The 17,723-nt window shown below is 25.2% G+C and overlaps 1 protein-coding gene across 1 annotated transcript in view; it reads left to right on the forward strand.

Annotated features, from left to right (window-relative positions):
* The first annotated feature begins 639 nt into the window (after positions 1 to 639).
* The window catches only part of LOC135952210 (protein CNPPD1), a 526,375-nt gene continuing 509,291 nt past the window's right edge, over positions 640 to 17,723 (forward strand). The window contains exon 1 of the mRNA XM_065502057.1: positions 640 to 648. The gene's annotated coding sequence lies outside the window, so the exon portion shown is untranslated. The remainder of the gene's footprint in view (positions 649 to 17,723) is intronic.

Here is a 17,723-nt window from a genome sequence, read left to right on the forward strand (position 1 = left end):
GTTAAGAATTCAGATTTATTTAAATTAAGGCTTTATTCCTTTACATAACTGACTATTTTTTGTTGTTTTCTTTTCTTTCACCATCAGCTCCTTATGGAATCTAGAGGTAGCAGTTGAGATGCTTTATTATTTTACAAGTTGTATTCCAAGTTTCCAACAACTACTTGTGTTACTTTTTCATAAACAACATAAACTTTTAATGAGTGTAACTGCCTCCCAAGGTGGTTTAGAAGTGTCTGAGTATAGGAATGTAGTAGAGAAGAAAAAAAAAAACTAACAAGGAACTTAAGTTTTACCACAACTTCATAAACATACAACACATACCACAGCACTACAAATACAAATGACACTTATGTTGTTATTCCTGATAACATGATTGTTCTTGTAGAGCTGGAGTACAATTCTTATGAATATTATTTGCATTCAAGGTTGTAGTTTTTTTCTTTTGCTACAATTTTCATTACTTTTGTGTGAGTGGTAAGTAGAAGTGGAAGCATAATGTTGTGTTTGCAAATTATCCTTATTGTTGGCTTTATGTTTATTATAGTTTTGTGTAGAAGTAGTAGTTTTATTCAAAAATTTTCGGTTCGTTTATCACACTTATACACTCTCACAAATTAAATATTAGTTTAGCAAAAACAACAAAAACTGAGATACTAACATATTAAATGTTCTTTATATGACCTTTTTGTGTAACAAAAAGTTGTAAATAATTTCTCTGTTTTTGTGTAATGAATTCTATATACACATACTTGTGTTTATAAGAGTAATTGTAGAGAAGTTTCTTATTTTTTATCACCTCAAAAGGCTGCATTACTAAATTATCATACGTATTCATGGAATTAGAGCAGTGGTTGGCACATGCAGAACATTAAAACTCCTTTTTGTTTCCCTTTTCATAATTTTTATGAGTTCTGCTCACATTCATGTTGTTTACATGTAAATAGTCGTTCACGTTCGGCCTCTGATAGCCATGAGTGCCGACCACTGCTGTAGAGTGCTTCACTTTCCTTTTGGGTTTTATTTGTGTTATTTTCTTTATAAAAAATTAATGTTATTTTTGAGGTTTATATATTTACTTTATTATGTGCGTAGTATACACATGTACCTATAATATAAAATGTGATTAAGTGCTGTTGCAAATGAATTTATGAGTCTGTGTGTGGCAGCTTTATTTGTGCGGTCGAAAGAAACATTTATGTTAAAGTAATCTTTCTCCATAAACTTTTAAATCAACATTACAGGCTCATATGGAAATTTAAACGTCATTATTTGTGTAATTATTGTTTATATTACAACTTTTTCATGTTGTTTTTTTTGTACACATAAATATTATGAGAAATTTTACAGTTGGGAATATTTTCAAAATAAATTATATTCTTAAAAACAAAGGAGCAGCTGTATAACAAACATATAAGGAATTTGTTAATGCAAACAATTTAATTTCTACTACAAAATATATAAATTTAGTAATTTATAGCAAAAGTACAAAAAAAGGTACTTTTTAAAATTACACGAAAAAAACAAATTTTCATGAAAATTTAGATTTAATTCATTAAAATCGCTATTGGCATTATAAAAATTAATTTTTGATAAAATACCAAAAAACTACTTTTTTAAATTTGTAATTTTTATAAAATTTTTATATTTTTATTTTAGTAAAATCCATTAAAAATATGAATTTTGTACTATAAAACGCAAAAAATTATAACTTTATTAAAAGTACCAAAAAGTTTTTTTTTGAAAAGTACCAAAAAATTACTTTTTCAAATTAACCGAAATCAAAATTCTATTCATTAAAATATAATTTTTGAAAAGTACGTTTTTAAAATTTCCATTTTTATCACATAACCACAAAAATTTCAAATAATTTTAGCAAAAGTACCAAAAAGGTATTTTTTTAAAAATTTAAACATAAAGTCCAAGTTTTCATGAAAATTAAAATTAAATTCATTAAAAACGTTATTGGCATTATTAAAATAAATTTTTGAAAAAGTACCAAAAATGTACTTTTTGAAATTTTTTTAATTTTTTTAGTACTTATCTAAAAATTTTGATTTTTGACCATAATATACTATTAAGAACAAGATTTTAAAAAAATAAATACTTTCCAGAAATAGAAAAAAACTCGATTTTTAAAAATTTCAACTTATTTTCATAAAAAACCTTAATTTTTTTTTATTAATAAAAACGAATTATTTAAACACATTCAAATATGTATATTGCGGTTATTTCAGTTGAATTCATTAAAATTTGAATTTTGAACAAACGACAAAAAAGGACAACTTTGGTAAAAAGTACTTTTTCAAACTTAATTAAAAACTGCGTAATGCCCTATAGCCATTGTGAAAATAAAGTTTTGTAAACAAAAGCAAAAAAGTAATTCTTTTAATTAATTGAAAATTACAAGTATGTACAACAAAAATATTTTTTAAAAAGTACTTTTAACAATTTCAAATTGTTAGCATAAAGCATGACAATATTTATAATCAAATCAAATAAAGAAAAAAATACTTTGTGGCAGAAAGCATACAAAAAGTACTTTTTGAAAACGAGTACAAAGTACAATATTTTGATTTCTTTCACAAAAATAGGTATATTTTACAAAAACACCTTTCAAAATGAAACAGAATAATAATTTTCTAAACAAGATAATCTATTAGCATAAGTGCGAAAAATGTACTCTCTTCAAATAATACAACATTACAACTGTTTTCAATTGAAACATAAATTAGTTTATTGCTGAAGGTATAAAAAAGAGCATTTTTGTAAAAGTACCAAAAAAGTGTTTTTTTTTTAAAAAAAGGTATCTTAATTACAATAATTTCATACTATTGAAGTCTAATTCATGAAATTGATTTGTTTCGAAAAAGTACATTTTTAGTTCAAACAAATTACGATGATAAGAAAATATATAATTGGTGAATTCACAAGTCTCTTATTATGTCCTATTGTCATAATGTCCTAATATTTCACAATTGCTTTTATTGCTTTTCAAGCAAAAAATTTCCTAAAATAATATTACTCTGTATGCTATGTTTATTTTGTTATCGTAACCAACCAGCAGAGACCTGTGCCGAATGCCTAAGAGTCGGTTAAGCCGAGCCGCCGAGTAGTGATATATTAAGACATTATGACAATATGACTGATAAGAGACCTTGTGAATTGACCAAATATAAAATTTAATTAATTAAAAATTGTGTAAAGTGCTAATATTAAAATTTTTTTAAAGCAATTTTTGGTTATATGTACTAGCACCTAAAGTGAAATAATAAAATTATCCAAAAATATTACTATTTTAATGAAAAAGTACAATTTTTTTATTAAAGTAACAAAAAATATTGTAGTTTTTAAAAAAATGTTACATTAATGATAAATCCCAGTATGCAAATTTCGAGTCAGTTCTTTTTATCGAACTTATTTCGAATTGAAATCGAAAATATGAATTTATTATGATGCTCTATCCAATCTACATTTTTTAGAATATCGTATTTTAATATTTTATAGAAATGGCGAATAATGTTCGATTTTTTTTTAATGTCAAATTTTATTTTTTCACAAATTGACAAATTCATATACATACATATTATTCTTTTGTCAATTTGTGAGAAAATAAAATTTTATTTCTTATCCTATCAATAACATATTCATAAAAATATAGTTTAACACGAAAAATGGATCAAAGACGTCTTAAAAGAAAAGCGCAGCCAATTATTGATGTTGTTTTTGACAATTCGAATCTTCAAAATCAGCAAACATCAGAAATATGGCAGAGTTTATTGCATTTGAAAATGAAAACACATATAATATGTATTATTTCAAGAAGAAATTGCTCGATAGTATAAAGTATACGAAATTGTTCATATATTTAATCGAAATCGAATCATTTTAGAACATTTTTAATACCGAAAAAGGTATAGTATATCGATAAAAATTAGAATCAGAATAATAAAAGATTTTCGACTCTATATAGCTCTGCACTCTACTTAGGAAAACACGCACATTCTCGACATTATATCGAAGTCGATTACGATAAAATTTTACGAAAAAATGATTCATTTTCGATATAACTTCGAATCATTTTGCATACTGGGATATGAAATCAAATTTATTCGATTTAGGTTGTTTAAAAAGGTCATGAATTATTAGAAATATAAAAAATTTAAATTTATAAAAAAATGTACTTAAATTCAAGAAACAAGTACCAAAGAACGTACTTTTAATGTAATTTGTTGTAATTTTAGATTAAAAATCTATAAAGTATCAAAAGTACTTTAAACTTAAAACTACAATTTATTTTCTTGAAAAAAGTGATAAAATTGTACTATTTTATGAAAAACTATTTAAAAATTAACAAAAGTACCAAAAAAGTACTAGCTACTAATAATAATTTATTTTACCCTTCACCTTCGTGAGAAGGGTATATATAAGTTTGTCATTCCGTTTGTAATTTCCACAATATAATTTCCCGACCCAATAAAGTATATATATTCTCGATCCTTATAGATGCGTAGTCGATTAAGTCATGTCCGTCTGTCTGTTGAAATCAATTTTCTGTAGACCCCAGATATCTTCGGGATGCAAATCTTCAATAATTCTGTCAGACATGCTTTCGAGAAGTTTCCAATTTAAAATCAGCAAAATCGGCCCACAAATGGCTGAGATATGAGGAAAAAACCAGGACAACCTCGACTTTTTACCTATATCTGGATTACTAAGTCATTAATATATACAATATGGATATCTAATGATAGATATTTCAAAGACCTTTGCAATGACGTATATAAGACCATAGTAAGTTGGACCTACAATGGGTCAGAATCGGAAAAAATTTTTTAACCCGAATTTTTGTTTCACCAAAAAAAAAAAAATTTTTTTATAAAATTAAAAAAAAAAAATTAAAATTTAAAAAAAAAAAAAATTAAAATTAAAAAAAAAAAAATTAAATAAAACCAAAAACAAGTAAGAAAGTATGATCGGTCAAGCCCGACCATATAATACCCTACACTAAGTAAAAGAGCAAAAACATTTTTCTTTTAAAATTTCAATAATTTATATTTTTGAGTGAGTTTCGGAAATGGGCCTTATATGGGGGCTATGACCAATTATGGACCGATCACCATGAAATTAGGTCGTGTGATTTATGACTAAATTAAAGTTAACTATGTTGAATTTTGTGTGTATACCAACATTTTTAAGCGATTTATGCACGTTAAAGTGATTTTCGGAAGCGGGTCTATATGGGAGCTATGACTAATTATGGACCGATCGTAACAAAATTTTGTGACATGAATTTTGTGTATATAAAACTTATTTGGAGCGGAATTTGTGGAGATACATTTATAAATTAAACATTTATGACGGATAAAGTCCAATTTCGGAAGGAGATTTGTATGGGGGCTAGGTGAAATAATGGACCGATTTCAGCCAGTTTCAATAGGCTTGGTCCTTGTGCCGAAAAAATAATATGTACCAAATTTCATCGAAATATCTTCTCTGCGCACAAGGTTTACATGGACAGCCGACCAGACGGACGGACGGACGGACATCGTTTAATCGACTCAGAAAGACTCAGAAAGTGATTTTAAGTCGATCGGTATACTTTAAGGTGGGTGTTAGACTAATATTTTTGGGCGTTACAAACATCTGCACAAACGCGTTAACAATTCGAAAAATTATTTTTTTCCAAAAAATGAAAACAAAACAACTATGGAAAAAAATTGATTTTATTTACCTAAAAATATTTAAAATTTGTATTTTGAAGTATAATTTGGTAAAGGGTATATAAGATTCGAATATAGCTCTCTTATTTGTTTTTGTTTTAAAACCAAATATTTATGTTTGAGAGCTAAATCTATAAAGCTCTTTTAATTTTATGCTAAAAAGTATCAAAAAAAGGTTTAAATAATAATTTAATTTTGAATACTCATTGATAATTTACAAGGCTTTGTTGTTATTTAAACCAAAATTTATTTTATTTTCTTAAAAACAGTACCAAAATAGTACTATTTTATGAAAAAAATATTTAAAAATTAACAAAAGTACCAAAAAAGTACTTTCTGAAATAGATTTTTCTCTGGCTTTTAAAGTCAGTTTGAAATCTCATTAAAATTGAATGCTAAAAAAGTACCATTAAAAATACCTTTTTAAATAAAAATATTTGATTAGAAAATGTTGTCTTATCTGCAAATATTTGTGAATAATTTAAAAGGCTAAGTTGTAATTATATCTCATTAAAATTTATCATAAAAAGTACCAAAATAAAGGAACATTTTTATACATAATGATTTTATTAGATTTTATTAAAATTTTTTTGTCATTTTATCTACAAATATTTGTGGATAATTTACAAGGCTACGCTGTAATTATACATCATTCAAATTTATCGTAAAAAGTACCAAAATAAAGGTACCTTTTCAAATATAAAGAGTTGATTATAAAATGTTTAAATTTTATCTAGAATATTTGTGGATAATTAACAAGGCTTTGTTGGTAATTAAACCTCATTAATATTTATCACAAAAAGTACCAAAATAAAGGTACCTTTTTAAATATAACGATTTTATTAGATTTTATTAAAATTTTTTTGTCATTTTATCTATGAATATTTGTGGATAATTTACAAGGCTACGCAGTAATTGTATATCATTCAAATGTATCGTACCTTTTTAAATATAAGGCTTTGTTGGTAATTAAACCTCATTAAAATTTATCACAAAAAGTACCAAAATAAAGGTACCTTTTTAAATATAAAGATTTTATTAGATTTTATTACCAAATGTTTGTCATTTTATTTGTCGATTTAAAACTGGATTTATTGTAATTAAATCTCATTAAAATGTATCACAAAAAGTACCAAAATAAAGGTACCTTTTAAAAACATAAAGATTTTATTACAAAATTTTTGTCATTTTATCTATGAATATTTGTGGATAATTTACCAGGCTTTGTTGGTAATTAAACCTTTAAACATTTCACTCAACCTTTGATGTCATTAATGTCCTTTGATGCCTAAAATCATAAGGTCTCATGGCTTTTCTGTCTAAATGAACCACAAAAATGGAAAATATCTTGTCACAAAATAGCTATAAAACTCATTAGATTTGCCAAAGTAAAGAAATATATAATGAAACAAATATTGGCTTGGCCTAACATCTAAAGTCCTTTTTTGACATTCATTTACATCCTTTAATTTTGCTGTTGTTATTATTGTATGATGTTTCAAGGTTGATACATTAAAACTGGAATGTGTGTGTGACAGGATTTTATTATTGTTATTAAAACCATGTTAATGTTTAAATCACTGTGGTGCCATTAAATAAAAGCAATAAAATGTTGGAAATGTCCAACAAAAAAATCTATTTTTGGAACATTAATTCTATGAAATTTGTGTGGAAAAAAGGAGTAGTTTATGTAGTTGTAGTGCAGCCTATAAATTAAAGTGTTTAATAATAAAGTTATTTTGCTCTTGTACATCCCTTTCAGGGTCCTTTATCCTTGATGCGGAGATTGTTTGGTGTCACCACATTTAAACATTTTGTAGTTTGTTTATGGGCCGTAAAGGCTTCAATGTTTTTGATTGGTGATTTAAATTATGTTTCTAAATGTTTGTTGTTAATTGCAAAATAGTCCTTGGGGCCTTAAATTTAACTGGCTTTGAATTATTGCCTGGTTATTAAATAGTTTGAGCAGAAATCTTCAATATGATTAAATTTAATCCGTTTTAAGAGGACTTTGTTGTCGAAACATTTTACATAATGAGATTTAATTGAATTGTAAATACAATATAAATTTTAAAAGGAGGGGTTGTTATTAAAGATATTCGTCAAAAAGTCTGTAAATTAATCCTTAAGAAAATAATATTTTTAACACTTTTTTTAAGCTACACACTTCATTAACCTTTATTTATTTATAACAATCCCAAACATTTCTAATTGTATAGAATTTCTGGCTTTTGTTTGTTTTCATTACAAATTCAGCTGGTCAATTTTCAAATATTTGCTGTCAATAAGTTTTGTCACAGCTAAATATTTCCTGAAATCTTTCTCACACATGTCGCATTGATTAAATTTATTTATTTTTATATTTCTAATTTCATGTGTTTGTATTTGTTTAGTTAACACAACAACTAAATTTGTTATTATTACAAAAGAGAAATAAAATCTTGACTGACACGTTTTTTCTAACAAATAATTTTGAGTAAAACACACATGACCCTTGCCTCGCCTTACCCCTCACTATTACCCTTAATACATTAACACTGTCAAAAAAGAATGAAAATACTGTAACTTACAAACCCTGCATCATTTTGCAATTTGCACATTTACTACAAAAAGGAGTGAGTGATTTTCCTGAAATGATACGATTACTAGTTAGGCGGTATTATAACACACACACACATTTTGTTGCAACACCACAACCATCTTAATATTTGCCGGCAGTCTGCTTTATCGTCATCCCCTTAGCAACACTCTTATATTTTATTACTTTTACCCCCTCACACACAGACTCACAATCAAACATAGAAATGTTAGTTTTTGTTAGGTTTTATGGCCGCTGGCTAAATTATATTACCAAATATGCCAATTCTTAATTTGGGCAGACATTTCTATGTCCTTGATAAAAATAACTATGTAGCCTTACAACAACTTTTACTTGAGCTCACACGAACTGTTTATTAACCTGCTAGTTCACAAAACTCTATACGCACCCACATACTATTATACCTATTAAGGGTTTTCTCAGTTTTGAAAAAGTTTCAAAAAAGTACTTTTTAAAACAACAAAATATTTTTGTTAAGTGATAAAATTAAAGAAACTAATTAAAATGTAATTTAAAACACATTTTGGAAAAAGTACCAAAACAAGTACTTTTTTAAAAAAAAAACAATTATAAAAAGTGAAGCAATAAATTTAATTCCGCAACTTTTTTATTAATTTGGAAAAAGTACTTTTTTAAAAAAAAAATATATTTTTGATAAACGATAAATTTAAAGAAATTAAAATGATTTATTATTAAAATCTAATTCAAAACACATTTTGGAAAAAGTACCAAAAAAGTACTTTTTCTCCGAACAAAAATGGGTACCCTAAAAGTACTTTTTAAAAGCAATTATAAAAAGTGAAGCAATAAATTAAATTCCTCAAAGTTTGGAAAAAGTACCAAAAAAGTACTTTTTTAAAAATTAATATATTTTTGTTAAACGATAAATTTAAAGACATTAAAATGATTTCTTATTAAAATCTAATTTAAAACACATTTTGAAAAAAGTACTAAAAAAGTACTTTATCCGGAACAAAAATGAGTACCCTAAAAGTACTTTTCAAAAGAAATTTTAAAAAGTTACGCAATAATTGAAATTCCGCTAAATTTTCTCTCAGTTTGGAAAAAGTATCAAAAAAGTACTACAACAAAATATTTTTGTTAAATAATAAATTTAAAGAAACTAAAATGATTTATTATTAAAATTAATTTAAAACACATTTTGGAAATTTTAAAAAGTTAAGAAATAATTGAAATTCCACAAAATTTTTCAAAGTTTTGAAAAAGTACCAAAAAAGTACTTTTTAATATTTTTTTTTAATATATTTTTTTGTTAAATGATAAATTTAAAGACATTAATATGATTTCTTATTAAAATCTAATTTAAACATTTTGAAAAAAAGTACTTTTTTGGTGAACACAAAATTGGAACCCTAAAGGTACTTTATTAAAAGAAATTATAAAAATATAAGCAATAAATAAAATTCCGCTAAATTTTTTCTCAGTTTGGAAAAAGTATCAAAAAAGTACTTTTTAAACAACAAAATATTTTTGTTAAATAATAAATTTAATAAAACTAAAATGATTTATTATTAAAATATAAGCAATAATTGAAATTCCGCAAAATTTTGAAAAAGTACCAAAAAAGTACTTTTAAAACAACAAAATATTTTTTTTAAATGATAAATTTAAAGAAACTAAAATGATTTATTATTAAAATGTAATTTAAAACACATTTTGGAAAAAGTGCCAAAAAAAAGTACTATTTGGGAACCCAAATTAGTACCCTAAAGGTACTTTTTAAAAAGCATTTATAAAAAGTGAAGCTATAAATGAAATTCTGCTAAACTTTTCTCAGTTTGGAAAAAGTACCAAAAAAGTACTTTTTATAAAAACAATATATTTTTGTTTAGCGATAAATTTAAATAAATTAAAATGATTTATTATTAAAATCTAATTCAAAACACATTTTGGAAAAAGTACCAAAAAAAAAGTACTATTTGGGTACTCAAATTAGTATCCTAAAGATACTTTTTTAAAGCAATTCTAATAAGTTAATGAATAAATGAAATTTCCGCTAAATTTTTCTCAGTTTGGAAAAAGTACCAAAAAGTACTTTTTTAAAAAACAATATATTTTTGTTAAATGATAAATTTATAGAAACTAAAATGAGTTCTTATTAAAATCTAATTCAAAACCTATTTTAGAAAAAGTACTATTTCTCGGAACAAAAACTGGTACCCTAAAGGTACTTTTTCAAAGCAATTCTAATAAGTTAATCAATAAATGAAATTCTGCTAAATTTTTCTCAGTTTGGAAAAAGTACCAAAAAAGTACTCTTTAAAAAACAATATATTTTTTTGTTAAATGATAAATTTAAAGACATTAAAATGATTTCTTATTAAAATCTATTTTAAAACACATTTTGAAAAAAGTACTTTTTTTGGTGAACACAAAATAGGAACCCTAAAGATACTTTATTAAAAGAAATTATAAAAATATAAGTTTGGAAAAAGTATCAAAAAAATACTTTTTAAAACAACAAAATATTTTTTTTAAATGATAAATTTAAAGAAACTAAAATGATTTATTATTAAAATGTAATTTAAAACACATTTTGGAATAAGTACCAAAAAAAGTACTATTTGGGAACCCAAAAGGTACTTTTTAAAAAACATTTATAAAAACTGAAGCAATAAATGAAATTTCCGCTAAATTTTTCTCAGTTTGGAAAAAGTACCAAAAAAGTACTTTTTAAAAAACAATTTATTTTTTTAATATGATAAATTTAAAGAAACTAAAACTATTTCTTATTAAAATCTAATTCAAAGCACATTTTTGAAAAAGTATCAAAAAAGTACTTTTTTGGAAACCAAAAAATGGTAGCTTTCAAAAGCAATTTTAACATTTTCAAAAGCAATTTTAAGAAGAGAAGCAATAAATGAAACTTCGTTTATATTTTCTCAGTATGGAAAAAGTACCAAAAAATATTTTATATTATATTTTAGTTAAATGATATGTATATTTCAACAAATTAAAATGATTTCTTATTAAAATCTAATTCACATCACATTTCGAAAAAGTACTATTTTTGGAAAACAAAAATCGGTATCCTAAATTTAATTTTTTAAAACGATTTTTTTCAAAGTGCATTTCGGAATAAGTGCCAAAAAAGTACATTTTTAACCAAAAATAAAGGTACTTTTTTAAAAGCAATTACAAAAAGTTAATCAATAAATGAAATTTTTCTCAGTTTGCAAAAAGTACCAAAAAAGTACCTTTTATACCAAAAATATATTTTTTTAAACGATAATTTTATAGAAATTAAATAAATTTCTTACACATTTTGGAAAAAATCGTGAAAATCGGCCCAAAAATGGCTGAGATATAAGGAAAAATCCGGGACAACCGATTATTGTCATATTATACCCTTCATCTTCGTGAGAAGGGTATATATAAGTTTGTCATTCCTTTTGTAATTTCTACATTTTTCATTTCCGACCCTATAAAGTATATATATTCTGGATCCTTATAGATAGCGGAGTCGATTAAGCCATGTCCGTCTGTCTGTTGAAATCAATTTTCTGAAGACCCCAGATATCTTCGGGATCCAAATCTTCAATAATTCTGTCAATATTTTTGACCTATATCTGGATTACTAAGACAATATGATATCTAATGATAGATATTTCAAAGACATTTGCAACGACGTATATAAGACCATAGTAAGTTGGACCTACAATGGGTCAAAATCGGAAAAAATAAATTTTAACCTGAATTTTTTTTTTCACAAAAAAAAAATTGAAAAAACAAAAAAAAATTTTAAAATTAAAAAAAAAAAAAAATTAAATTTAAAATAATCGAAAAAATTAAAATAACAACTGGAAAAAAATGTTTGTTTACCTAAAAATATTTAAAATTTTGAAGTATAATTTGGTGAAGGGTATACAAGATTCGGCACAGCCGAATATAGCACTCTTACTTGTTATACCCTTCACCATGAGTGGCAAGGGTATATATAAGTTTGTCATTCCGTTTGTAATTTCCACATTTTTCATTTGCGACCCCATAAAGTATATATATTCTGGATCGTTATAGATAGCGGAATCGATATAGCCATGTCCGTCTGTCCGTCTGTCCGTCTGTGTGTTGAAATCAACTTTCCGAAGCCCCCAAATAACATACATACATGATTCATATATAAATATCTCCGGAATTCTTCCGGCTCGGTTGCTATTTAAAATCGAGAAAATCGGTCCACAAATGGCTGAGATATAAGGAAAAAACCAGGACAACCTCGATTTTTTACCTATTTTTGACCTATATCTGGATTACTAAGTCATTAATATAGACAATATGGATATCTAATGATAGATATTTCAAAGACCTTTGCAACGACGTATATAAGACCATAGTAAGTTGGACCTGGGTTGAGATATAACCAAAAAAACCAAAACACAATGTAATTTGTTATTGTTTTCAATGACGTCATGCAAATATATGTATAATAACAAACAAATCTTTATTTGTATGTATGTATGTGTTTTTTTGTCAATCTTCAGCAATGCGAATTTATATACCAGGTGGTGTCGATTCTACAACAAGTACATCATTTACAAAAACCACTTGCAATTTGTTTTTGTTTATGTGGTTTAAGCTGTCAAAGTTTGCCTGTTGTTTTTGTTACTTTTACAATTGTTGTAGCATTCGCCGCAACAATCATAGAATAATTGACAGCTCAAACATCCAAACAACATTATCAACACCACCTGGTATATAAATTCGCCTTGAGAGAGAGCTTTTTATAATGTGTTCTCAAAAGAGCAACTCTCTCACGCGTACACAGAACCAGTGTTGCTATATATTTTTTGAAGAAAACTTTTTATTTCGAAGTACATACCAAAATTACAAAACCCATTTCGTACATATATGTAATCAAACTGAGATAATTTATGTGAATTTAGTGCTGGAGACACTTTCAATATATTCAAATCAATCTCCCCATTTAGTGAATGAATTTGGGGACTATCATTTTGAAATCATCGGTTCAACTTATTGATATCAATTTTCCAAAAAAATAAAACTTTTTGCGTCTCAAAAACCTTGCTAAAAAAGGAAAACTTGACATTGGTAACACTGCACAGAACACATATTGTACAAAAACAACAACCACGTTGTTTGAGCACGTTGCTTTTGCGCTTATTTAATTTTTGTTGTTGTTTGTTGCTATTGTCAACAAATAATTTAGCAACGCAACCACTCCCAGCAAGGCGTATCTATAGAAGGTGACGACAGAACTACAACATGTACAAAAACAACAGGTACTTTGTTTTTGTTAAAAGGTAGTCGAACTGTCAAAGTTGCCTGTTGTTGTTTTTGCTTTTGGGTTTGTTGTATTTTTCGCCACAACAATCACAAGTGAATTGACAGTTCACTTGTCTAAACAATTGGCCTTGACTCCCATATTGTTATTCTATTTTTTTAGCCGTTTTTAAACATGAAAGTAAATAACAAACATTTCAGAAAAAGCTTTTTGTTCGATTGTTGTGCTTAATTCTTTTAATACCCTTCATCATAAGTGGCAAGGCTATATACATATGTATATGTAAGTTTGTCATTCCGTTTGCAATTTCTATAAAATTTTATGAAATTTCAACAGATTATGTAAACGATTCTATATTGGATTTGCTTTTACGGTTCCATATGTGTTCTCCTATTTTAAGATTTTCTTTTATTTTAATCTTATATACAGGGATGGAAAATTATATTTTTGTTCCGTATTAAAATAGTATTAAAAAATTACTTTCTTCATCACCAGAGTACTTAAAATTTTAATATTACTGTAGCTTTATGTTGTAAACAATCGTCTGTTGTCACAAAATTTTCTATAGAAAATGCTGTTATAATAGACAAGATTTTTAAAGAAAATGCTGTTTTTCATACGATTTTCTATAGAAAATACTGTTATACGCAACATGTCCAAAAAATATAGTTATAGACAAGATTTTCTATCGAAAATTATTTTATTTTCTATAGAAAAATGTTACACTCAAGATTTTCAACAGAAAATATAGTTATACTTAAGATTTTATACAGCAAATATTGTTTCTGTATTCGACAGAAAATATTTTCTATAGAAAATATTGTTCTACACAAGATTTTCTATAGAAAATATTGTTCTACACAAGATTTTCTATAGAAAATATTGTTCTACACAAGATTTTCTATAGAAAATATTGTTCTACACAAGATTTTCTATAGAAAATGTTGTCCTACACAAGATTTTCTATAGAAAAAATCGTCATACACAAGATTTTCTATAGAAAAAATCGTCATACACAAGATTTTCTATAGAAAAAATCGTCATACACAAGATTTTCTACAGAAAATATTGTTATACTCAAGATTTTCTACAGAAAATATTTTCTATAGAAAATATTGTTCTACACAAGATTTTCTATAGAAAATATTGTTCTACACAAGATTTTCTATAGAAAATATTGTTCTACACAAGATTTTCTATAGAAAATATTGTTCTAAACAACATTTTCTATAGAAAATATTGTTCTACACAAGATTTTCTATAGAAAATATTGTTCTACACAAGATTTTCTACATAAAATATTGTTCTACACAAGATTTTCTATAGAAAAAATCGTCATACACAAGATTTTCTATAGAAAAAATCGTCATACACAAGATTTTCTATAGAAGAAATCGTCATACACAAGATTTTCTATAGAAAAAATCGTCATACACTAGATTTTCTATAGAAAATATTGTTATACTCAAGATTTTCTATAGCAAATATTGTTATACTCCAGATTTTCTACAGAAAATATTTTCTATAGAAAATATTGTTCTACACAAGATTTTCTACAGAAAATGTTGTCCTACACAAGATTTTCTATAGAAAATGTTGTTCTACACAAGATTTTCTATAGAAAATGTTGTCCTACACAAGATTTTCTATAGAAAAAATCGTCATACACAAGATTTTCTATAGCAAATATTGTTATACTCAAGATTTTCTACAGAAAATATTTTCTATAGAAAATATTGTTCTACACAAGATTTTCTATAGAAAATATTGTTCTACACAAGATTTTCTATAGAAAATATTGTTCTACACAAGATTTTCTATAGAAAATATTGTTCTACACAAGATTTTCTATAGAAAATATTGTTCTACACAAGATTTTCTATAGAAAATATTGTTCTACACAAGATTTTCTATAGAAAATATTGTTCTACACAAGATTTTCTATAGAAAATATTGTTCTACACAAGATTTTCTATAGAAAATATTGTTCTACACAAGATTTTCTATAGAAAATATTGTTCTACACAAGATTTTCTATAGAAAATATTGTTCTACACAAGATTTTCTATAGAAAATATTGTTCTACACAAGATTTTCTATAGAAAATATTGTTCTACACAAGATTTTCTATAGAAAATATTGTTCTACACAAGATTTTCTATAGAAAATATTGTTCTACACAAGATTTTCTATAGAAAATATTGTTCTACACAAGATTTTCTATAGAAAATATTGTTCTACACAAGATTTTCTATAGAAAATATTGTTCTACACAAGATTTTCTATAGAAAATATTGTTCTACACAAGATTTTCTATAGAAAATATTGTTCTACACAAGATTTTCTATAGAAAATATTGTTCTACACAAGATTTTCTATAGAAAATATTGTTCTACACAAGATTTTCTATAGAAAATATTGTTCTACACAAGATTTTCTATAGAAAATATTGTTCTACACAAGATTTTCTATAGAAAATATTGTTCTACACAAGATTTTCTATAGAAAATATTGTTCTACACAAGATTTTCTATAGAAAATATTGTTCTACACAAGATTTTCTATAGAAAATATTGTTCTACACAAGATTTTCTATAGAAAATATTGTTCTACACAAGATTTTCTATAGAAAATATTGTTCTACACAAGATTTTCTATAGAAAATATTGTTCTACACAAGATTTTCTATAGAAAATATTGTTCTACACAAGATTTTCTATAGAAAATATTGTTCTACACAAGATTTTCTATAGAAAATATTGTTCTACACAAGATTTTCTATAGAAAATATTGTTCTACACAAGATTTTCTATAGAAAATATTGTTCTACACAAGATTTTCTATAGAAAATATTGTTCTACACAAGATTTTCTATAGAAAATATTGTTCTACACAAGATTTTCTATAGAAAATATTGTTCTACACAAGATTTTCTATAGAAAATATTGTTCTACACAAGATTTTCTATAGAAAATATTGTTCTACACAAGATTTTCTATAGAAAATATTGTTCTACACAAGATTTTCTATAGAAAATATTGTTCTACACAAGATTTACTATAGAAAATATTGTTCTACACAAGATTTTCTATAGAAAATATTGTTCTTCACAAGATTTTCTATAGAAAATATTGTTCTTCACAAGATTTTCTACAGAAAATATTGTTATACTCCAGATTTTCTACAGAAAATATTGTTATACTCCAGATTTTCTACAGAAAATATTGTTCTACACAAGATTTTGACCTATATCTGTATTATGGATATCTAATGATAGATATTTCAAAGATCTTTGCAACGACGTATATAAGACCACAGTAAGTTGGACCTACAATAGGTCAAAAATCGAAAAAATATTTTTTAACCCAAATTTTTTTTTTCACTAAATTTAAAAAAAAATTAAAAAACAATTTCGAAAAAAAAATTCCAAAAAATTGGAAAAATAAAATTGAATTTGTGTTTACCTAGAAATATTTAAAATTTTTATTTTAAAGTATAATTTGGTGAAGGGTATTTAAGATTCGGCACAGCCGAATATAGCTCTCTTACTTGTTTTTTATTTATATCTGGATTACCAATCCATTAATATAGACAGTATGGATATCTAATGATAGGTATTTCAAAGTCCTTTGCAGCGACGTATAAAAGGCGTATGAAGTCGACCTACAATGGATCAAAATCGGGAAAAATATTATTTAACTTGAATTTTTTTTTAACAAAAAAAATTTTTAGTCATAGAATTAAAAAAAAATTAAAAATTTAATTTTGTAAAAAAATTTATTTGCCATAAAATTGTTTTCACTAATAATAAAAAAAAAAATTAAAAAAATACAAACAAATTTTTTTTTTAATTTTTTTTACCTAACAATATTTAAAATGTTTGTTTTAATTTTGTGAAGGGTTTGTAAGAATGTAGCTCTCTTACTTGTTTTTTGCTAAGGTCATCAAATTTTGAGTTGTATTAAAATTTTAAGTCATTTGATTAAAATTATCGGGGTACTGGTAACAAACAATGATTTAGGTTCAAGAACGCGACATTAGAACATAAACAAAATGAAAAATTTGTTTAGAGCTCTGTTTGGCCTCCTTTAAAAGCCATAAAATTTTGAGTTGAATTAAAATTTTAAGTCAATTGATT

The sequence above is a fragment of the Calliphora vicina genome, chromosome 2 (genome assembly GCF_958450345.1).
Source record: "Calliphora vicina chromosome 2, idCalVici1.1, whole genome shotgun sequence".
Lineage (NCBI taxonomy): Eukaryota > Metazoa > Arthropoda > Insecta > Diptera > Calliphoridae > Calliphora > Calliphora vicina.